Consider the following 24,886-nt stretch of genomic DNA (forward strand, 5'->3'; position numbering starts at 1 on the left):
AACTAAAGCACGTGGGCGCACCCATTGCCAACAAAACACAGACACTTGACTCAGTTTCACTTACCGCGTGTGGTTCATGTCCGGCATCTTTTAGCGCTGGGACTGCGCCATCTATCAGTTTCAAACGATCTCCAAATCCAGCCTTATATCCACCGTTTATATAACATCCATCACTAAAATGCCGTGAACAAACACGCACCTCTCACTATCGCAAGAGTAACGAGCTGCAGCTGCAGGCCCACAGCGCAGCCAATCTTGACACAGCGCAGCCAATCTTTATGGTAAGTGGGTCTCCCTCGTCGGTTGATGCGTGGGTGGGCTATTTCTTTCTCCTTGCCGAGAATTGCCCAATAACGGACTAAGAAAAGTTGTTACAAAACTGATTTTCATGTTCGAAAACTTTCCGAAACCTATACGAACGCTGGGGAAGTGTATCGTGCACAGAAATACTACATCATACCTCCAACTCGTTTTTTGATAAGTTGACCATGTCAAGCATGAGAAGACCGCACGTTTAACATTGTAAATAAGTCAGAATGCAATAAACACTGTTGCTTTTTAAGCTCCAACGCCGGACCAAACCTGCAATGTTGTTCTAGGACCAACAAGGACCTTGTCCTACTTGGCAAAACACAATAGTGCAGATCGATAGCTCTACCTTTAATAAGTTTGTGTGATCAATGAAGTTTAAATACAATCTGACTGACAGAAAGTGCATTTCCCTTATTTATCATCTCTGTCGTGCACATTATGTTACGTGAGATGGGATGGTGCATGCCGTATGACTGTGACACACATAATATGCACTTTGGCCTAGTTTTAATAATCTACTAACATCCTAAATCAATCACTCCCTTAGTACTTCCAGCTCTAGTTGTGAAATAAAAAGGGAACAGACATGAGTTGACCTGTATTAATGTGTGAATGCAGTTTTTGAGGCTGTTTTGGAATGTTTCTACACTGTAGGTCCTGTCATGGTCACGACTGCAAGGAAAAGGAAATTAGCACCACTGTTTGACAGGAAACAAGGATTTTTAGTCGTTATGTGCAGTTATGCACCGGTCCTGAGGATACTCATGAGGACATAAAAGCGATTATTATTCTTAAGGAGATGCATGATTTACTATGATTGCCTGACAATGCTACTGTCCAATTGTGCCCGTTGTGTGTCAGTGTACCGTCATTTAGACGCACCATAAAAACTTTTCGGAGTTATAGTTAAATTTTGATGACAACCTAGTGCATTTACGCCAAATATCTTAAAATGATCAGATAAATATTAGTCTTTAAATGAGCGACTCCTCCCCTTTGAAGAGTTGAACTTTGAAGTTTGCATGTTGTTTAATCTGGGTGCATCCTTGCATGTGGTCAATAATGTATGCTTGGAGAAAAGTCCTATTCTGACTTCACTCAACCTGAAACAAAGGAACTGTTTTGTCGATGAAAGTGCACAGTAAGAATTAAAATGCAAAACTAATAGAAACGATGCTTGATGGTAAAGGTCATTGCTCATTATGTGTATTGATTATGAACGGCTTCTTGCTGAACCTTTGTCAGCGTAAACTGTGTTCTGATCAAACTCAGATGTTTGCTGATATTTAGGCTGCACTGAATGTGTGATTGTGTATCTAGAACATGGATCTGTCAGTTCTTGCTTTGGGTTTTCAAAATGTGCTTTGTGAAGCACTTGAATGCAAAAATTATAAAAAATAATTGAGAATATGATTACGGCTACTGAAATTAACTAATAACATACATTGATTACAACATGAATAATAAGAATTAATATTAATCACAATACAAGATCAAGACAAATATTCAGTTGCTTATGTGCGTGCATGTGCACGGACCTACTTGACATCACAGGTGGTCATGCTTTTTGAACTTGCACTGTCTCGTTATTCATTAAAAAAAAAAAAAACTTACATTCTTAAAAATTCATCAGTAAAGAGAATAGCTAACACCTGCTCTCTGGCTATATATCCCATATGTGTGGATATAATTAGCTCTACTCTTAATAAATGTTGCAATCTGGGATGCAGCATTTTGCCTGCCAACTGCATCTGATAAAATCTGCGACACTAATGATGACACAATGTACAAGCAAAGGACAAAACGGGCAAAACACCATGGAAATAGAAAGAAACTGTGAGCAGAAGTTATTGATTGTTCTTTGAGGATATCTTGGAAGGCTTTGACTCAAACCCATATAGATTTGTATAGAATCATATAGGACACCATTAATGGTCATGACATTTGGAGCTTGGTGAGGGTTAAAGAGACCGAGTTCATCCAAAAATAAAAATGTCATCATTTACTCACCCTCATGTTATTTCAAACCTGTATGACTTTTCTTCTGCAGCGCACAAAATATGTTTTGAAGATCATTGGTAACCAAACAACATTGGCCCCCATTGACTTCCACACAAAACCATTCATTTTTCAAAATATCGTCTTTTGTGTACCACAGAAGAAACAGTCACAAACAGGTTTTGAACCACATGAGGGTGAATAAATAACAACTGAATTTAGATTTTTGGGTGAACTGTTCCTTTAACTTCAGACCTTGACCACCAGCATCATGATTGATGAAGTTTCTTATACTGTCGGCTATGGAGAAATGCGATCTCCGAGCAGCTGTGTTTGTTTTTTTGGCAAATATATTCCTTCCTGCTGGTGACCTCATGCTTTTCATTATGGGCACTTCAGCAACAGGGAGGTTTCCGAATTTTAGTGATGGTTCAATTAATTGACTCAAAATAGACCTCAATGCTCAAAATGAATTGGAACGCTGTGATGTGTTGCCTGAATGCGAACTTCAAGCCTCTCGTAATCTCACTAACGAATTTAGCGATGCTCCATCAATAATGTATCGATCAACTGAGGCACTCTGAAGGCACTTTCAAGACGCTATAAAAACCTGTAGAAGAAAGCAACTATATCTAGACGCCTCCAAAGCAAGTTGGGGGTAATATGATTGGGTAATTAATGTAAGTCATATCAGCTTACCTCTCATTGTACATGTATTTTCTCAGAGAGGGTGTAATTAAAATCACGCCTGCTGAATGTTTTTTTTTTGTGCATTAACTTAGCTGGATCACAAGCCTGCTGTTAGGGAGGCCATTATGAAAATGGCTTTAGATTATGCGTGGTCATTATGACTTGGGTTATTAGCCGTCCTGTTAGTGCAAGGATGTCTTCTAAAAATTAAGTTGTTAAAAAGGCGAGAGGTCATTGTTTTCATGTTGGGTCCATTTTAAGCCTATGCTAATACTCTTAAATAGGCATGTACTTGAGTGCTTAGACATTTGTGAGGTGCTAATGATGTCAAATCTTAAAGTTATGTCAAATGCTTGAGTGGGATTAGCTCAAGATCTCTACAGTTAAACTCCTTGATAAGTTTTATGATGTTTTGGTTATTTAGAGCTTGTCGGCAATTGGTCTGTATACATTTCATTGTGTAGATAAAAACATCCTTGACATTCTATATAATTCTGTTTGTCTTTAATTGACATAAGTGTCATTTTTGGGTGGTCTGTCCTTTGAAAAGCCTTTGTACCCCTCAATAGTTTAGAGAATAACAGGATTCCTTTTAAGTATTCCATTAGAGCTGGATTTTCTGTGGCACTTTGGGAATATACTGGTGGTAGACAGACGACTGAACTGGCAGCCAAATTGAACATTTTGAAACCTTATCTGTAGGGCTAGATTTTGTGTGACTGCCATTTGAATCTCTTGAACGTAATGTTTATTGCAGATGGTTCATTAGACTAATTGAATCAAATTGATTTACTCCAGTTTTGGAATTGATTCTGGGTAATTAGTTTGTATCTAAATAGGCCGTGGAAGATGCCGTTGTAGTTGATTTGCTTGGTTTATTATAAATTTAGTTTGAATTCATACTGTATGTTTTGGTTTCTTGTGATTTAATGTATTCGTCTATATTAAGACATCTTTGTCCTTTGGAATTCCAAAGCATTATTGAATTTAACCTAAATTATTTGACTAAGCTGGCCAAATGTTTTTTTTTATATATTTTGTATCTGTATTGTTTTATGTCCATAATACAACAGACAGTGAGTTAGTGAGAGAATAATGGGGGGTTCACACCAAACGCGAAATGAGCGATTTGCGCAAGTAAATTACATACAAAGACAATGCAAAGACGCGAATAGATGCTAACTCGGGTCAGGCGATGTGAATGATGCGAATCCGGCGTCGCGATTGTCGTGAATGACCTCGTCTTCTGCACAAGTTGAATATATTTGTCAGCTCGCGTCACTCACGTGAAAATAACTAACTTTTAGTAAATAAATAAAGAGCGAGGAATGCGAGTGTGAACACAATATAAGAAGTATCTCTTCAGGTCAGTGTAATTGAGGAGGTTGATAGTCAACCAGTTTAAAGGGATAGTTGGCCCAAAAATGAAAATTCTGTCATCGTTTTGTCTTTCTTTCATTCGAAGAACAAAAAAATATATTATGAAAAAAGTTGGTAACCGAACAGCACCAGCACCCATTCACTTCTATTGTATGGACACAAAACCAATGCAAGTGAATGGTTGCTGGTTACCAACATTCTTCAAAATATCTTCTTTTGTGTTCTTCAGGTGAAATAAAGTCATACCGGTTTTTAAATGACAACAGGGTGAGAAATGATGACAGAATTTTCATCTGTTCAATGTTGCGTTGTAAACAAGATTCAGTAGCTCTAATAGCTATAAATGATAAGCTGTTTTGTTTTAACCAGACAAGCTCTTCCTTTCCTTCAATAAAAAACATTTGAAAGCGGTTTCCTTCTTTTTGCAGTTGCCGTTGTTTCATCTCCAAGAATAACACGTCTGGATGGAATCCCTGAGGAAATGTTTAGCCGATGGACCAGAAGACAAAAAGGTTCACGGCTTGTTGTCAGAAGAGAATCGGCATGGTGTTTTGTCCTGAATTAAGCATGAAAACTTGAGCGTGAACGCTTGTTTTCCACAGCGAAGAACCAAAGTTGAGCGGCGGATAAACCTATGGGTTCTTCATCCGACTGTTAACCTGGGTCAGTTCTTCCCAGCATAGGTTAAATAAGATGTACACAACATTCAACATGGCTGAATATAAAAACTTTGTAAGTAATGCTTACGAAAAGATTTGCAAACAGAATATGTGCTTTATTTATTAATATGCTTTCCGTAAATAATGTTAATCGGCCAGTTGGGGCGCAGTTAACTAATGCAAATAAGCCAATGTTGGCTGATACATTTTGGTCTTTAAAGACTGATTTTATATAATTTATCAACTCCTTCAGTGCTTTAATTGCAGGCATCAGTCTAGACGACCTCTTCAATGGTTAAAATAGCTCTTTTATTCACTGGTCAGTAGATAAAAAAGAGAAGGGTAGTGTGTGCTGTATCTTTTGTTCCCAATGAGGCTATTTGGGCTGAATAGAGGAGAGTTAATTGGGCTTGTCTGTGTGAGCGGTTCTTTCTCTGGGTGAGCTCCTCTAAAGTTCTAAAGAACTTGGGTGTGGAGGGTGATATTGTCAGCTGTGGTTCTCTAGAGATTTGTAGTGTATGGTATGGTGGACAATGGCAGGGGTGTATTTATTTTGGATGGGCATGATGGTGTTGCACGTTAGCATGCTAAACCCTCTGTTTGTTTCTTCATTAAAGCACTGTTGGTGTAACAAATTTTACTGACAATTGTTTAGTTATCTTCTTTTGTGTTGTACAGAAGAAAGTAAGTCAGTTTTGAAATGACATGAGAGCGAGAGTAAATGACGAAAGGACTAACTACCCCTTTAAGGATGCATGTTCTTGCATTCACTGTGTGTTTTCATTTGCCGTTGTACACTGAGAAGATAAATATTCTTCGTTTACTGCATTGTATTGCATTTAAAAATTCACAGAAATGCTTCTTTTCATAACTCCCCCAAAGCAATGTATCTGATCTGAGGTGATCTTAATCGTACAGGACTCGTTAAAAATGGACTTTTCCTAGTGTTGTATTTGTGCATCGTGTGCAGATCAAGCATTCTGAATAAATAATAGGAGAGTACATCAGCGTATTTACAGTGCCCTACTGTAAAACCATTAGCTGCGGTGGCATGCCAACTCTCATCACAGTCAAGATGACAAACTCTGCCCACACTTTCCCACGGGTGCTGATACATTCATTGAAGGACCACACCTCAGCTCGTTTTGACCTCCTTTCCCAGTATGTTTTTCCAGATGAACCTAAGCTCAGCAAGAGCGTACAGCACTGGGAGGTAGGGGGTGTGGTTCTGTTGGTCTCATTGTTGGAATAATTCTGTCCCTCTCATTCACATTTTCCAGCTCTACACTCATTTCCCCTCGCTTTTCATCACAGTCGGAGTCATTCCATGGGGGTTCGGGGGTGTTGTTTTATTATTTAGTATTGCTTTCAAGGATTCATACACTGAAAAAAGTGAGACTTTGGAAAACTTAAAAAATTAGGTCAACTTGTTACAAGCAATTTTATAAGTTTTTCTCAAATTATATTTATGGCTTGGTTCAAATCAAAATGTATACATTTCAACAAACCACCACTATTGTGATCAGTGTTTGCTTTAGTTAGGCTTTTGATCCCTGACTTTGAACAAATTAAATCTCTTTTCTCTTTAAGTGTTTACAATCGTGTTTCAATAAGAACACTTGTGCATTAATAAGAAAAGAAGAGATGCTTTAAAGTTAAGTTTTTGTGATGTCTATCAAGCTTTGATAAAGATGAGAAGTGAAATTAAATAATGTGGAATTTGATCTTTTATGACTGATTTGAATGTCCTGGTTCTTAAATGCAAAGATACTGTGATAAAATAAACAGACAAATGTCTTGCAGCGTGTCCCATACAATACATTTACAAATACAAAAGTTCAACTTTTCTGAAAAAAACGCCCTATGTCAAGCTCCTTTTTCACAACTAAGCAATGACAGAGACCTGGTGTTTCCATAACAACATGCGAGGAAGGTGATTGGTCGAGAAGGCTCAAGCTCGAAAAAATTAAATGGCGGCCGAAACGTCTGTTGGAGGATAGTTTTGTATAAATGTAGGTTTAATTTTCACTTTCAACAACTTTTGATTGCATTTCTATTGAGAAATTAGTATTGTTGTGTTTAAATATGTGATTAGTTATTGCAAAGACGCTCTCTGTTTATAATTGAAATAGACTTCCGTTACGCTATGTTTCTCTGGGCTGCCTTCCTGCACGAAGTCATGGCGTTCGGCTGCTATTTGTAACCAAACGCTGCAAGCTTTTTTTTACTAAAAAAGTGCTTTTGTCAACTTTTTCTTGTCAAAAAAAGTGCTAACACTAACACGACGTGATTACGTCACAAATATGCTAATTCGTTTGTGACGTCACCAGCGCCACAAGTCTGTCAAAATCCTATGGGAAGCACTGTCTTGGCACACTTAGACATCAACAGTCATCATACAAACCTCAACAATGGTGACAATCATCAAACTAATTCAGATAAACAGATCAACTGCAATGCATGCTGGGAGTCATGAATGAGTTTTGTACTATGATGTTACCCAGCATGCATTGCAGCATGAAGCACACAATATTCACACATTAATAACACACTCCTGAGCAATTATTTCAATAAACACACAATGATTACAGTCACCAATCACTTGATCCTAATGGATATTAGTTTTCATTGCCTCAACAAACGTATTATAATATAACATTTCCGCGCATTAAATTTATAATACGCAAAAATTATATATTGATCAGTTTGGCAGTGGCACCAGTGAGACCATTAAGAAAAACTTGTGGCACTGGCAGGAAAAATAGTCACAAAATGCGACCATTTAGTCGCAGTCTAGAGCCCTGACTTCTCATTAAAATATAAGAGTCAAGAGCCCAACTAAAGCAAACACTGATCACAATAATGGTGGTTTGTTGAAATGTATAAATTTTGGTTTGAATTTTGATAAATATAATTTGAGAAAAACTAATGAAATTGCTTGTAACAAGTTGACGTAATTTTGATCCAAAGTCTCACTTTTTTCAGTGTACACAGCACATACTGTACCTACAGTTGAAAAATTTAATGTTTTTCTTTTTCCTTACATTTGTTTGTATTTTGCATAGTAAACTAATATTAGAATGGAAGCCAGTTTATTTTAGTTTTTGGATTTATTATGGAGTTATTTTGCAGTATGTTCATATGAACACTGAGGTGATTGTATAGAATTATACTGAATCAAGCAGTCATACCATTTACTTCTGACCTTGTTGTTCCCTAGAGAAAGACAGCAATTACAAATATTGGCCCCTGTAAAATATTTTGACCTAGGGGTTAGGGCTGTGCAATTAATAGAAAATAATTGTAATCGTCAATTTTGGCTTTCAACGATTACAAAAACAAAATAATCGATGTAAAACGATTATTGTGCCACATTCCATTTTGCAAGGATCATCTCTTTTCTTGTGGTATAAATCCACAGCGCACCCCCTTCCTTTACAGTTGTTCAGCTGTGCTATTTCTTTACATTTATTTTTCAGTTGAATTCACAGTTTAAAAGCCAAGTTTTTTTTTATTTTTCTATGTTGTTTTAAAACTTAGTAAGTAATCATGTTAAATAATCGGGATCTCAATATTGGCCAAAATAATCGTGATTGTGATTTTTGTCATAATCGAGCAGCCCTACTAGGGGTCGATACTTTGTACCGCCTTTGTGACCTTAGCCCAGGGGTCGGTGGTCACGTACTGGTTGTAAACCCTAGATAAAGATTCACGCTCTTGGGTTGGTAATGATGGATGCTGAGAGCATGGCTTTTTAGATTGCTTATGTTTTGAGGAGACTCTGGTAGAGGGCTTTATTGTCTTTTCATTAATTTTCTGTGAAAGATCTTGAGATACGGTAGATCCCCCCAGGCTGCTGTTTCTGTAGGAAGTGAACTTCACAGGAAAAGGAGAAACCTTTAGCATCCGTTTTAACATGTTAGACTCATTGTCAACCAAATCTTGTCTTGGTTGCGGTGAACATTGAATAGTTTTGCATATCTTGATGAGTATTGAGCTTTGCCGTCTAATACGAAACGTTTTAGCAACCTTCCTGAACCCTCCCAGTAACATCAGAGCAACGTCCTGGCAACTACCTACAACACCCCAAGCACCACTGTTTTGTTTTGCACAGGCAACAACCTTTAGCTTCACTAAATGTTTTTTTTTGCAGTTCCATTTGTTGCCGCTTGTAGTCTCAAAATACCACACTGGCTCAAAAAGAGCACATGCCACATCCTCTCCGTAGCAGCATCCCCCAGCTCCTTCTGTTCTCTCCAGCGAGTACCCACTGTACTTTTGGCAGTGTCATCATGACTCCAGTCCATTAAGAGAATTAGCATGGGGCTCTCCCGGGGCCAGGCTTGATGGGATTGCCCCACCAATCAGAGTGCTTGCCATGCCGACCCCTCTGCAACTGCAAGTTAATGACAAGATTGCTTAAGAGATTGCTTCCTGCACAGTTCATTCAGAACGAAGCCAAGACAGCACAATAAATCGATCCGAAGCCGATATTTCTCCTGAATGGCCGCTGTTGCTGCAGCATTATTCTGTAAAATGGTTGAAGGTACTATTCAGCGTTTTTTGTATGGAAGGATGCAGTGAGAAGAATTCCGTCTTGGCGCCGGTAAGCGCATTTAAAAGGTCTCGTTGAGAAAATAGCAATATAGTTATTATCGCCTGCCTGATTGATGACGTTGTCATTGTCTAGTGAAGATGTCATGGCTAGTCCGTGTTTACTGCTGGGAATAGTGTTGTGCTCGCCTGAGCTCTTCCGTGACAGGTTGCTGACTCCGCAACAACAGCAGTAACCTCGCTTTCTGTTGCTCACTCCACATCGAGTGCTCTTTGCTTTGCATGTGTGCACTACTGTTTTAAGGTTTTGGGTCACTGGACTGAAATGTTTTTCATGATCTTTAACACCTGATCTGAAGGCATGTGTCTATGTTTGAAAGCAGTTATGCGGAGAATAATGTGTAACACTGGTTGTATTTGTAAAGGTTGTGTTTGTTAATATTATTAATGCAATAGCTAACATAACAAAAACAATACTACAGCATTTATTCATCCTAATTCATGTTCATTTCAGCAATTACTAACACATAACACAAAATCTAAAGTTGTAACTAACATTAGTTATGCACAGTGAACATCATTGTATTCACATTTACTGACATTAACAACAATTAATAAATGCTGAAAATAAAAATATATACATTTTATTACAAAACTAAATTTTCTTATAAAAGGTTCTTGAAATTTATGAAAAAATGTTCAATTCTTGGCAAAGAATGACTACATTGAAGATACTAACAGTATTGATTTATTTATTTGCTTTTTATATGTATATACACTCACCTAAAGGATTATTAGGAACACCATACTAATACGGTGTTTGACCCCCTTTCGCCTTCAGAACTGCCTTAATTCTACGTGGCATTGATTCAACAAGGTGCTGAAAGCATTCTTTAGAAATGTTGGCCCATATTGATAGGATAGCATCTTGCAGTTGATGGAGATTTGTGGGATGCACATCCAGGGCACGAAGCTCCCGTTCCACCACATCCCAAAGATGTTCTATCGGGTTGAGATCTGGTGACTGTGGGGGCCATTCTAGTACAGTGAACTCATTGTCATGTTCAAGAAACCAATTTGAAATGATTCGAGCTTTGTGACATGGTGCATTATCCTGCTGGAAGTAGCCATTAGAGGATGGGTACATGGTGGTCATAAAGGGATGGACATGGTCAGAAACAATGCTCAGGTAGGCCGTGGCATTTAAACGATGCCCAATTGGCACTAAGGGGCCTAAAGTGTGCCAAGAAAACATCCCCCACACCATTACACCACCACCACCAGCCTGCACAGTGGTAACAAGGCATGATGGATCCATGTTCTCATTCTGTTTACGCCAAATTCTGACTCTACCATTTGAATGTCTCAACAGAAATCGAGACTCATCAGACCAGGCAACATTTTTCCAGTCTTCAACTGTCCAATTTTGGTGAGCTCGTGCAAATTGTAGCCTCTTTTTCCTATTTGTAGTGGAGATGAGTGGTACCCGGTGGGGTCTTCTGCTGTTGTAGCCCATCTGCCTCAAGGTTGTGCGTGTTGTGGCTTCACAAATGCTTTGCTGCATACCTCGGTTGTAACGAGTGGTTATTTCAGTCAAAGTTGCTCTTCTATCAGCTTGAATCAGTCGGCCCATTCTCCTCTGACCTCTAGCATCAACAAGGCATTTTCGCCCACAGGACTGCCGCATACTGGATGTTTTTCCCTTTTCACACCATTCTTTGTAAACCCTAGAAATGGTTGTGCGTGAAAATCCCAGTAACTGAGCAGATTGTGAAATACTCAGACCGGCCCGTCTGGCACCAACAACCATGCCACGCTCAAAATTGCTTAAATCACCTTTCTTTCCCATTCTGACATTCAGTTTGGAGTTCAGGAGATTGTCTTGACCAGGACCACACCCCTAAATGCATTGAAGCAACTGCCATGTGATTGGTTGATTAGATAATTGCATTAATGAGAAATTGAACAGGTGTTCCTAATAATCCTTTAGGTGAGTGTATATATATTATTTGTGCTGTATACAATATATTGCAATATGTGATTTTTGTTTATTTTTAATGCAAAAGGTTTAAAAATGAAGAGGCCAGTCATCCCTTTCTTTTTTCTATCCTGTCTTTTTCCATCCTTTTATCCTGTTTCGTTGCGTCTTTCCCTCTTTCTATTCTTTTCCCACCCTATTCTCTTTCATCTTCTCCCCCCTGGATGAGCGGGATGTGCAAACACAGCAAGCTTCCACCTGAGATGATGCACACGGCTTTCAGAGAGGGAACGAACGAAAGAACTTCTCATATTGTTAGGATAATGCATTATCGATCTTATCAAAAGGTCATTATCAGATTTTGTACAGACAATATTCCATGACCGTTCATATTAGAGAATGGCTTGTCTCACAGACACTATGGTCAGGGTCTTTATAGTGTGTGTGTGTGTGTGTGTTGAAGATCTCACTGCAGGGCCTGTTTAATAGCACACATGAGCTCTTTCATTACTCTCCACTTTAACTGTCTGTTCTAATCACCCCAGCAATTAGCAGGCCGATATACCACACGCGAGAGGCTGGAAGAAAAGATAATGTCACGGTCTCAGAGGATTCTTACCGTCACAGTGTACTTATGATTTGTCCTCTAAAAGATATAGACATCATGACTGGGAAGAAGAAATAGTGGAAGACAGCTGTTCAGGTCTCCAGGTGCTTGGATACAAAGCAGTTTGCATGTGTCTGTGTGTGTTTGCACTCTTAATAAAGGAACCAGTAATCTTTTCCTACCCTGTCCTGTTCCATCCCTCTACGTTTCCTTTCTATTTCCTTTTCATTTGCTGTCTTGTCTTTTTTCTTTGTCTTTCTGTTTCCTTTGCTTTGCTTTTCTTTTCTTATGTTGTCTTGTCTTTCTTTTCCATTACATGCCCTATCTTGTCGTCTTTTGTCTTTATCGTTCTTTTTCTATTACTTTTTCTGTCATTTCACTTTTCTTGATCTCTTTTTTACATTTCTTTTCTTTTGGTTTTTCTTTACTTTTTCTTTCGTCTCATCGCTCGTCTCTGCTCTTTTCTCCTCTCTTCTCCCTTATCTTTCTTTCCTTTTCCTTTCCATTTTCATTCTTTTTTTCTATTATTTATTTCTTTGTATTTCTTTTTTATTTCTATCTCCTTTCTATTACCTTTTTCTTGTGACTTTCCTTTCCTCTTTTTCTTCTTTTCGGTTTCCTTCCTATTTCTTTATTTTATCCATTTCTTTTCTATTTTATTACCTTTTACTTTCATGTCACTACCCTTTGTCATTCCTTTTTTCTTTTTGTCTTTTTTCTTTCTTTGACCTTTCGGTTTCCTTTCCATTACCTTGCCTGATTTCCAGCTTCCCAGGCCTCCAGGTATTGGTACAGAGCTGTTTTGCGTGTGTGTGTGCAGGGTGGAGGATATTTACTGTATCAGGACGACCACAGAAAATTGACGTGTGTGTTGTCGTTCAGGTGCTTTTGTATCAGGTAGAATGGCATTGCATCATATTACAGGACATTCAATGGATGGATCCAGTCTTCTCTCCCATGTTTCTCTGATTTTGACTGACTGTGCTTAATAAATAAATAAAATCACATTTCGCCCAACCAGTGACAGTTACAAATAGGGTTATAAAAATATTAGACACGTTGAAGCATCATGTAAATTTCGCATGTGAATATTCTCACTGCAATAATGCAAAGCATTATTTTTTTAACTATTAACCTGTCTTGTTATCACAACACATTCAGGCTTCATTGTGATCCAATATACTATATTATACTTTTTTATTTCGCTCTGTGGCTTTACAATTATGTCTGGCTGTTTTCTCCCTCTTGTGTTTAATATATAATGCCGTGCTCATTAAAGCGTGCTGTATTCATGCTCTCCCTATTTATATGGAATACGAGTGTTTTGCTCTCTTGAGAGCACTGCTTGTGAATACCGAGAATAAAAGGTGTCTTTTATTAACGGTGGAAGAACGTTAGGTGCTGTAATTCACTGGGCCAAATGAGTGTGTTAATATCAGGGGCAGATAAATGCATGCTGTATGGTCATAAGTGCAGGGAGACCAAGCAGATATTCAGTTTTGAATGTAATGGGTGGAGAGAGAAAGGGTAGACGCTGTTGTCTCGCAGACAAAAGAATGGATCACATGCTTTCGCAGGTTTATATAATGCGATAACGCATGAAAGAGATATGGAAAATTCAGACAGGTGGGGCTTGCAGTTTGCAGTGACACAAGCGGAGGCATGACCCAGGTGATTAAACACCCCCTCATCTACTGTGCCACTCCAATATGAATTCTCATATGAGAGAGTAGGTTGGGGGGTTGAAAGTTAATAACAGAAAACACTTCTGTAGCATTGCCATTGGCTGTAATATACTTCTGCATGTTCAGTTGGTGTGTTTGCGTAAGTTGTGATTTTTTTTTCAGCCTCTAACAACAAGGCCATAGAGTTTTCAGCTTGCATTCTGCATGCATAACATTTATGTACATGTACATGACAAAAAAAGCAAACTGTGGTTGGTTGGTTGGTTAGTTTTAGTGGAATAGTTGTATAGTTTTTGAAAGTCAGTAATAAGATGAAAAGTGGACCAGACTTTATGCCGTAGGTCAAAATTCTCTCTCTGTGATACTGAGAACAGGTTCTGGTGTCCATCAAAATGCTGTGTCATTTGTATTTTTCAATTTGAAATATTTTATGCGCTGCATGCATTTTTAAAGATCCTATCGCAAGCGCCACAATCTGAACTGTGAATCTGTATCTCATTTGCCACCTTCCATCTCTTTCCTCTTTAAATGAGGCCCACTTGCATGATAAAGTAAAAAAAAAATGTATATGTAACAGGAACTGGACAGATCTGTGCCCTGTCAGCGGGACGCTTGTGATATTACGAAATAGTTGCACAATGGACGAACCCTCTAAAGGTCTTTGCACATACAGTCTGAAATTTTCGTATGCGTTTTTTGTATTTGGCGCTCGTTTGTACGGTGTTTCTGAATTGTCAAAACACCTCTCAAAATGCTTGCTACGGATGCGAAAAACGCAGAAAATCAAACCCAGTCCCAATTTTTTTATGACGGACGAAAATATCGGAGGCCGTGTGTAAATGTGATTGACACAACGTGAGGTCGTATTTATTTTTTAACGTGCGGAAATTTCGGATGCAAATTTTGGACTCAACGTGCAGTGGCCTTAAGGAACATTTTAAAACTCTCATTAAATCAATCACACTTGGTGGAACCCGTCATAGTACTCCAAAACATGAAATTGGTGAGACAAGGGAGATATACAACATGTGTAGTGCATGGGGACCCCCAAGGAACAGTATTGGGAACCACTACTTTATTTTATAACCTTCTCAACGGGCCCTAGGGAGTGGGAGCCCCATCCATAATCATTTGATCCTGAGTCCCAGGAATTTTAGCAGCCCTGTTTACACAAAGCATGGAAGTGGAAAACTCAGTGTTGCTGGAGATCATGAAAGTATGAGCCTTTTGAAAAGATACTGGCATGAACCCAGCACAGCTGACGATTGCAGACTGTGAGATTAGCACGTGTTAGTGGCCTTAAATAGACTACTGAATGAGATGCCTGCGGCTTTCTCTCTTTCTTATTTTTTTTTAATGAAGTATGCAAGCTCCATTTATACACAAAAAATAATTATAACATTTTATTTCTCTTTTTCGCTATCTGACTTGATACAGTGTTACCCTCAACCACTTTCACCTTCTGCTGTCTGCACAATTAAGCAGCTGGGGCATCCCACCCTTTGCCAGGCTTCTGTTTACTTAACGGAAGGCTGATATTCTGGATCGGATGGTCTCTGAGGAGTCATGCCCATTTCGTCTCCACCTTGAGAAGAAATGTATCCAAATGCAAACACGGCTTAACCTGAGAAATGACCAGTGTCATCATAGCTTCAGCCTATGGGCTGATTTAGCTGTATTTAAACTAGGGATGCACCGATACCATTTTTTTAAAGACCGAGTACGAGTACCGATACTTTTTTTCTGGTACTCGCCGATACCAATACCTATAACCGATGCCTGTATAATGTACAATTATGTTAATAAACCAGTATCTTACTGGTACATTTTTTTTCTTTTGTTTTTAGGTCTACTTAAATTTAAGTACTATTTTTAAATTAAGTTCAATTTTTTTATGATAAGTAGCACAATTTTACTAGCACATTTACTTCAGTTTGCTAAAGTAAACAATATACTCTGTGGTTGAATTATAAATTCAAAGGGGGTGGTGTGGTAAAATGTGAGTGTATTATAACTTGTTCAAAGTCAACCGGACTTTTATTTTGACGGGACGCCGCAAAGAGCGTTTAAGTTAACCGTACTTTTATTTTGACGGATCGCCGCAAATGGTGTTTGTTATATGTTCGTGTCCATGTGCAGTAAAACGCTGGCTCTGAAAGCTTCACAAGCACAATGCTTTATCATAGGACTCTATGTATGTCACGTGAGGTATCGGTCTTTGGTATCGGTGTGTCATTACGAGTACGAGTACGAGTACATGAGCTTGGTATCGGGCCGATACTGGTATCGGTATCGGTGCATCCCTAATTTAAATTTAGCAAAACCGCTTGTTCACTTATTGGTGTCTGAACTGTTTTTGCATTATAATATATCATAACGTTACAAGGGTACTCCAGAGAGGTGAATAAGTCTATAAAAGTGCATTGGACATCGCCCCTTATAGGTACCCGCATTTAAATATTACCAGTCCGCCAATCACAGCTGGAGTTAATTTCTTATCACTGATCCCGGATCAGAGCCACAGACAGGATTATGGATGCATTGCTTTAATGACCGCCACGATCACTGCTGTTTGCAAGTAAACCGTCGGCTAGGGAGGAGCAAGGAAATATGTGCAGTATTTACAATGCGATTTGATTTCTTTGTTGCCAGGGGAGCAAGGCTGCAGTGAATTATGAGGCCATCGTATAAACACGAGCTCTGAAATGGATTAGTACACGGGGGGTTTAGGGTGGGGGGTCATTTTACAAGAGCCGAGCGTTTGACTAAAAATGGGAAAGGTTCTTTGCGTTGTCTTGGTGGTGTTGGCTGCAATCTTCGAATGACTTAAAAATAGTAAATATGAGTTATGTCATGAGTTGAAGTGAAGGCCGCCCAACAAGTTGTTTTGGAGATTCTTTTACTGTAACTAAATGGCAAATTAGCATGAGGAAAGTCTTTTGATGCCGAGACTGCACATGTGCCCTTATTTATTAAAATATCTTGGATGTGGGCCTCGGCATGCTTGGCCATGTGTGGACAGACATATCTGATTCCTTTCGTGGTTGTTGAGCGAGTGAGCTCAGCTTAGATACTAATTGAATTACTGCCCCTTCCAAACACCCCCACTGTATCCACACACAAACTGTGTCCCATAGGAGAGAATTACTAATGATTTGAAGGGGCGGGTAGGACGGGCCCTTGTTTTGGTCCCAAACGCAATCTAGAGTGCCGAGGTTTAATTTTCCATGGAATTTTTGCAGCCGGGATTAGATGGCTTTTTTCCAGAAGGTTGTGTGCTAACCTTGTGACCTCTAAACTGCAGCTGGTGACAGCTGCCTCACAGATGTGCAGACAACCTTAGCCTTTACGCTAGTGAAAATGGCTCCAGAATAGTGAATCTTAGCGAAGGAGGAAACATGATAGATTATAACATATGGTTTCACTGGTGTCTGAAGAGTAGTTCTGCTTATTTATCATTATGTGTTTCTTTTTTTTAAAGTCTTTGTATTAGCTATTCATCTGAGTGAATGTGTTATGATGTGTTAAACTAAATTACTTGGAGAAAGCATATGTGACTAGAAGAGCGTGTCGTTTTGAATATGTGGCCATCTGGGCTGTTTGCGTGGAGTGCATTTATAGGTAATTTTTAAGTATGTTTTAGCATTTACTATCAATATCATATGGTGCAGTCCTCAAATTGAATTTGAACACTAACACTGGAAATTTGTCATTGTGTGAAATAATTTGTGAATGCAACAGAATCTAGCAATACAAAAATATATTCTTAAAATCAGATAAATACGGATTTAATACTGAAATAAGCACATAAAATTACTGTAGTGTACTTTTATTAGTGTAACAACATATTGATATATTGCATATCATAAACCAAACAATCTGAGATCTATATATCGTAGAGCTTTGGTGATTGTTTTACGATATGACGACATCTTTTTATCCTATAGACGGTTTCAAAGCAACAACATAAAGAAATGTTAAGGCGCAATAGGGATGTGATGAAATTTTCCCACCGGTGACACCGCGGGTGGGGGGTTTGCTGTGGGGTGGTCGAAGATGCAGCTGTGCGCATGATGGATTTTACTTTCAGTTTTGAATTAGCGGCGATTTGGGAATGGCAATTGCTTAAATTAACGGTGGGTTCAATATATTTCTTAATAAAAAAAACACAAAAGTACAAAAAAGTACAATGACATTTGCTTATATTAAACACAGACCTTACAAAACGAATAACCACTACACACACCATGCAAAAAAATGAGAAACGAATATAAAAAAACCTTAACATCAGATAGGTTGTGTCAACCCCAACACCTTTGCAGGCTAGTTGGATGGTCGTTGTGGGGTTGTGGAGGCAAGGAAAAACGCTAAAATGCCAAAAATTAGGTGGTTTTATTTACAAGTGCCAGTATAATCCTAAATGCGTTGCAGGTGTATGTACAAGTCCATATTCAAAGTGCAAAGTAAACAATAAAAAAAATAAACAAAAAAAATAGCAGAATATTTGTAAGTTTAGACAATCCAAAAAATTGGTCCAAACTAGACAGCTTTCTCACTTTACAAGTTTAACTCACTCTACGAGTTCTGACTCTTCCAGCCATAGCAACAGCCAACTCTTTCTCTTTCGGCTTCTCTCTCCCTCTCCTCACAATGGTACAAGGAGCCATTTAAATAGCTCTAGCCCCTCCCCTGGGTTAAACCTTCGTGTCCGGTAAAGGAGTAAGAACAATAAGATTAATACACTTCACATTGACATAAATACAAATTAATCATTGTAATATACAATTATCATATAACATTTGCATAAATCAACAAAATAATCCACATGAAAATAGTATTCCCTAATTCCCCATGTAATTTCATCCACGACAATATAGTTGGTTGGCGCCTTCTAACGGCGGGAACAGAACAAAGAAAAATGGCGTCTGCCCATCGCTCGGCTTACATGGCTTTGAATGGAGAGATGACCCAGTACGTAAGTATATCTGTTGTAGTATGTAAATGTATGAAATATGAAACCTAAGAAATAAACCTTAACATGCAAACTTGTTGTCGTGCTTATTTCTTACCACATGAATGCTTAACATAAACAAATAACATTTTAGTATGTCTAAAGCAGGAATACAAACATTTAGCATCCAACAATAATACATGGATAGAATTACAAACATTTCTGTGTTAACTGATGTAATTTATGCACATATCAGAGATGTATGTAATGTGTATATGTTGTAGCGTGTGAAAATCCAGCTCAAGACAGAGTCTATATCAAAATAAGAGTCTCGTCACAGGATCTCTGTGACAGGTTGCCTTTAACAAAACGAATAATCACGACACACATCAAGCAAAAAATAAATAAGAAAGGAAAATAAAAAACCTTTATGTTAAATAAGTTGCTTATATATTAACTAAACATGTAATCACGGAACACGTGCAACAAATAAATTAATAAGAAAGGGAATACAAAATGAAAACAATGCGAAACAAAATGCGTTTGTTAAATAAATAATTAAGAAAGGAATACAAAGCGAAAAACATTTATGTTAAACAAATAGTGAAGCACCGGCTTTTTAAAATTAGAACAAAAAGAAACTTAAAATTGATGACAGTGCTTACATACAGTTCTTCGACAGAAAAGCCTCCACCATCATCTTGTCAGTCAGCACTTCACTCTCCTCACATGATGAATAAAATCTGACTCCTGCTGCTGATCTTTACTGTGACACTTGTTCTGCTTATCCGTCGCTGTCGGGCGGAAACCTCCTAAATCCAAATTTGGTCAATTTCATATTTTTTTTCACAAATCGATGCTATTGGTCAGTCCCCATGTGGGTCTGTTATTTTTACAAATTATTAACCAATCTAAAGTGTTGAAAATAGCTTGAGAGCAAATCTCTTAACTCCATTTGACACTTCAACTGTCTGAGAAGTCTCGTAACTCCACCTCTTCTTCACTCCGCGGGAGCTTCTCAGCATTATGTTTTTTAGACAATTACGAGTGAAAATAGTTAGGTTGGATACATTTGAGTAGGCCTGTTTTGTTAAAAATCGATAGCTGTAATGCTTTGGTGCAGAAGGAAGTCCGTGAGCCACGAAGGTAAGTTTGCGAGCAGATTCGGCTAATTTCCACCTATTAGACAGCCTAGTCAGCTCATCGTTTTTTGTATTACATCACTTATAGTTCTTAAACCTTTAAATTAGAGTTTAGTAAGATGTATGTAACCACAGTCGTTAGCTTTGGTTAACAATTGAAGCCTTTTCTCTTGTCAAGAGGCTCAACGCGACCGTCGACTTTATTTGCGCGCAGATTAATTTCCGCCTATATTAGACAGCCTGTTTAACGTTTTATTTTGGTATTGCATCACTCATAGCTCTAACGTTTAAAATAGAGTTTAGGAAAAGATGTATGTAACCACAATCATTAGCTTTCATTACTCTTAAAGCCTCGTCTCTTGTCAAAAGGCTCAACGCGACCGCAGACTTTGATGAACACTGCTGGCAGCAGCGATGTCTGTGTCCGTACCATTCTTATCAATGACAGCGTAATCTCGTATCTCCCTGCTCCCAAGTTATAAACCTTGTATCTCCGATTAAACATGGTATTGGGGAAATGTTGTGTTAATGTTGGTACACAACAGTATATGATAGCAATATAAGGTATAATACCAACTTTAACGATACAATGTTTAATAACTCAAAAAATATGCAGTTTTTTTAACTTCCTGAAAAATAATGGTTTTGGAGATACGAGGATTCCGCCCGACAGCGACGTTATGCTGAATGCAGCAGCCGCATTCAGACGCGCAACTGTAGTTTGGTCTTAAACTAAACTAAGTGATTTATTACTATAAAAGTAAAACATGACGGTGGGGGTTGGTGCGGCGGTGGACAAGTGATGTTGTGCCTGTAGATTATTTAGGCAAAAGAGGCTAAACTTGCTCCTCCAATATTTTAAATTTAGACTGCGATACCAAGCTCAACTGCAAGATGTCCCATGCATTTGTCGCTTTAAATGGGATGTTATCTTCCGTCTGGGCGCATGCGTCCGATAAAACCATCTATTGGTTGAGTTGCCAACACATGACCTATGTCAACAACATTTCAGTGTTTCAGTGTTGCTGTTTTATTTTGTGCTTTCTTGGTGTTTGTGTCTCTTGGTGTTTTGTTTTCCTAGTTTTAATTTTGTCAAAATTCATTTTTTGTGACAAATTTAATTGACATACAGAAGTTTGTATTAAACCTTAAATGTTGTGAATTCTTTAACAAAATATTTATATGAAAATTGTATTTTATTAAAGAATTAGAGAAAGAATTTTTTATTAGAGAATATTGTCTCATTTTGTAATTTTTTTAAATCATGAACCTAGTATTGTTTATCGTATCACACTGTGAGACAAGTGTATCATTACAGCCCTAATATTTCAGTATTTAGTAAACCGTACAATTCTTAGATACAATGTGTTTTAACCTTACCGTAGTAAATATTAAAATATACTACAGTATTTACTATGGTGAATACTACAGAATACTATAGTATACATTAACGAACTGTAGTGATTACTATAATATGCTACAGTGTACTGAATTTACTAAAGTATACTTCAGTATTTTTGTGTATGACAGTATCAAACCCATCCCAAAAACCACTGCTAGTAATACTAAATAACTAAATATTTGCTGAATCAGTGTAGTTGTTAGGTAGAAGCAGGGTTTTTCCTGCATAGAGAAATTGGAGGCGGCTGCCTCCGTCAAATGTCGTGCCGCCTCACTGAAGCTCGCGAATGAAGCGTTAAGCACGAGTGATTTACATGTTAAGTCAATGCAAAGACGCGATAGGACATCCTGCAGCGCGATTTGCGCGAATGAGGCTGCGCGAATTGAGCGTTTTGGGCGAGTTGAAAAATCTGAACTTTGGTGGAAATTCGTGCCGCGTTAACCAATCAGGAGCTTGCTCTAGTAGTGACGTGATTATGACATAGCGAGCGGAGGCAGAAATCCGAAACAACAATGAAGGACAAAATCATCGTCGCTGTATGTGGATACCCGGAGCTGTACGATACATCTTACTTTTATCGAAACAGGAATAAAAAAGATCTTGCTTGGAAGAAAGTGAGTGAGGAGGTCAATATTTGAGCTATATATATATATACAGTATATATATATATATATATATATATATACTTATATAATACAGGTGCTGGTCATATAATTAGAATATCATCAAAAAGTTGATTTATTTCACTAATTCCATTCAAAAAGTGAAACTTGTATATTATATTCATTCATTACACACAGACTGATATATTTCAAATGTTTATTTCTTTTAATTTGATGATTATAACTGACAACTAATGAAAATCCCAAATTCAGTATCTCAGAAAATTAGAATATTACTTAAGACCAATACAAAGAAAGGATTTTTAGAAATCTTGGCCAACTGAAAAGTATGAACATGAAAAGTATGAGCATGTACAGCACTCAATACTTAGTTGGGGCTCCTTTTGCCTGAATTACTGCAGCAATGCGGCGTGGCATGGAGTCGATCAGTCTGTGGCACTGCTCAGGTGTTATGAGAGCCCAGGTTGCTCTGATAGTGGCCTTCAGCTCTTCTGCATTGTTGGGTCTGGCATATCGCATCTTCCTCTTCACAATACCCCATAGATTTTCTATGGGGTTAAGGTCAGGCGAGTTTGCTGGCCAATTAAGAACAGGGATACCATGGTCCTTAAACCAGGTACTGGTAGCTTTGGCACTGTGTGCAGGTGCCAAGTCCTGTTGGAAAATGAAATCTGCATCTCCATAAAGTTGGTCAGCAGCAGGAAGCATGAAGTGCTCTAAAACTTCCTGGTATACGGCTGCGTTGACCTTGGACCTCAGAAAACACAGTGGACCAACACCAGCAGATGACATGGCACCCCAAACCATCACTGACTGTGGAAACTTTACACTGGACCTCAAGCAACGTGGATTCTGTGCCTCTCCTCTCTTCCTCCAGACTCTGGGACCCTGATTTCCAAAGGAAATGCAAAATTTACTTTCATCAGAGAACATAACTTTGGACCACTCAGCAGCAGTCCAGTCCTTTTTGTCTTTAGCCCAGGCGAGACGCTTCTGATGCTTCCTGCTGCTGACCAACTTTATGGAGATGCAGATTTCATTTTCCAACAGGACTTGGCACCTGCACACAGTGCCAAAGCTACCAGTACCTGGTTTAAGGACCATGGTATCCCTGTTCTTAATTGGCCAGCAAACTCGCCTGACCTTAACCCCATAGAAAATCTATGGGGTATTGTGAAGAGGAAGATGCGATATGCCAGACCCAACAATGCAGAAGAGCTGAAGGCCACTATCAGAGCAACCTGGCCTCTCATAACACCTGAGCAGTGCCACAGACTGATCGACTCCATGCCACGCCGCATTGCTGCAGTAATTCAGGCAAAAGGAGCCCCAACTAAGTATTGAGTGCTGTACATGCTCATACTTTTCATGTTCATACTTTTCAGTTGGCCAAGATTTCTAAAAATCCTTTCTTTGTATTGGTCTTAAGTAATATTCTAATTTTCTGAGATACTGAATTTGGGATTTTCATTAGTTGTCAGTTATAATGATCAAATTAAAAGAAATAAACATTTGAAATATATCAGTCTGTGTGTAATGAATGAATATAATATACAAGTTTCACTTTTTGAATGGAATTAGTGAAATAAATCAACTTTTTGATGATATTCTAATTATATGACCAGCACCTGTATATACGAGACTGGAGCCGCCTGGCAGAAGCCCCTCCCATGATGCGAATTCACGTCTGTTGTGAAGTGAATTTCACGCGTGAATAAAGCGAGTAAACTCAAAATGTTCAAGCGTCCAACTACGCGCGAATAGCGCGATTTATTCGCGCAAAACGTGTTTCTTGAGAACGCTCAGACTCTTGCCAAAATTATGTCTTCACAAGAAATGCTCCGTGCATTTAACAGACTGTAATTTGTAACTGCATTTGCGACATTACGCCACAGTGGAGGCGCTGATTCGTTATCAGCACACTGAGGTGCTAAAAATGAGTTGCAGAACAAGAGCTAGCTGTGTTTCACGGCTGTTTGTTTTGCATCCAAGTACGTTTAATTTCTTGAAATGTCTTAAATTAACATGACTTACATCACTGTAATGTCTTTAGCTGTGCAGTTGGATCGTTGAATCAGCGTATACTGTACACAGCGAGTTCGTCAGTATGAACGCACATTGCGTTTAGAACGACTCGCACACGAATGACTCATTTGAACCTATTCATTTACTATTAAACTTTTCAGTCACTAGCGAATATAAGAGATCATTGAATCATTTAAAGTGAACCACAGAGAATGCAAGATGTGAATGAGCTTTGCTCATTTAGTAAGATTGGTTAATTCAGTTGGCGATTGTGGGCTGAAAAGTTAGCTGAAAATGATGAAAAAAAAGCTTTATTTGATAAAAAAAAAAAAAAATTCTATTTGGTTGAATAAAACTTAATATTTTGTATAGTTTTATATAACTTAATAATTGTAATTTTCATCTAATTTTATTAGAACTTTTAATATGTCAAAGTCACTTTGGTTAAGCCACTTAAAGGTACGGGTAGTACGTGTGTGTACAAGATCAGGATGGCACCACCTCAGCCTCATTTTGAGCCAGGAAAAACCCTGTAGAAGTATCTGATTCTGTGTAGTAATTCTGACATATTAATGAATCATCATTATAAATCATGACTAATTCAGCTATAAAATCTGTATTTGATTGCTGTTTACATGATATACTGTGTTTCTGTTTAATCCTGGCACTAATATAACATTTCACTGCAGTCACATCTTTAGATAAATGATTCTAGTAAATTTTCAAGAAGAGTCAGTCACCAAAGTGCCAAGTATTCCTGCATTTCAGATCTGAGTCCTGAGACTAAGTTTTGAGTCCTGCCTCTATGGCGTATCTTGGGCTGGTTGGTTCATAAATCCAATTCAGGCGACATCTGTGGCAGTAATGCTAATGGAGCCCA

At 38.3% G+C, this 24,886-nt stretch overlaps 1 protein-coding gene across 5 annotated transcripts in view; it reads left to right on the forward strand.

The window, feature by feature from the left end:
• Positions 1 to 24,886, forward strand: part of tln2b (talin 2b) — a 132,106-nt gene that overhangs the window by 1,825 nt on the left and 105,395 nt on the right. The window contains exon 1 of one of the 5 annotated variants that reach the window (XM_057329223.1): positions 4,994 to 5,112. The exons of the other annotated variants lie outside the window; for them this stretch is intronic. The gene's annotated coding sequence lies outside the window, so the exon portion shown is untranslated. Of the gene's footprint in view, positions 1 to 4,993; positions 5,113 to 24,886 lie in introns of those variants that run through there. 5 annotated transcript variants of the gene reach the window in all.

This window comes from Triplophysa rosa, linkage group LG3 (assembly GCF_024868665.1).
Source record: "Triplophysa rosa linkage group LG3, Trosa_1v2, whole genome shotgun sequence".
In the NCBI taxonomy this organism is placed as follows: domain Eukaryota; kingdom Metazoa; phylum Chordata; class Actinopteri; order Cypriniformes; family Nemacheilidae; genus Triplophysa; species Triplophysa rosa.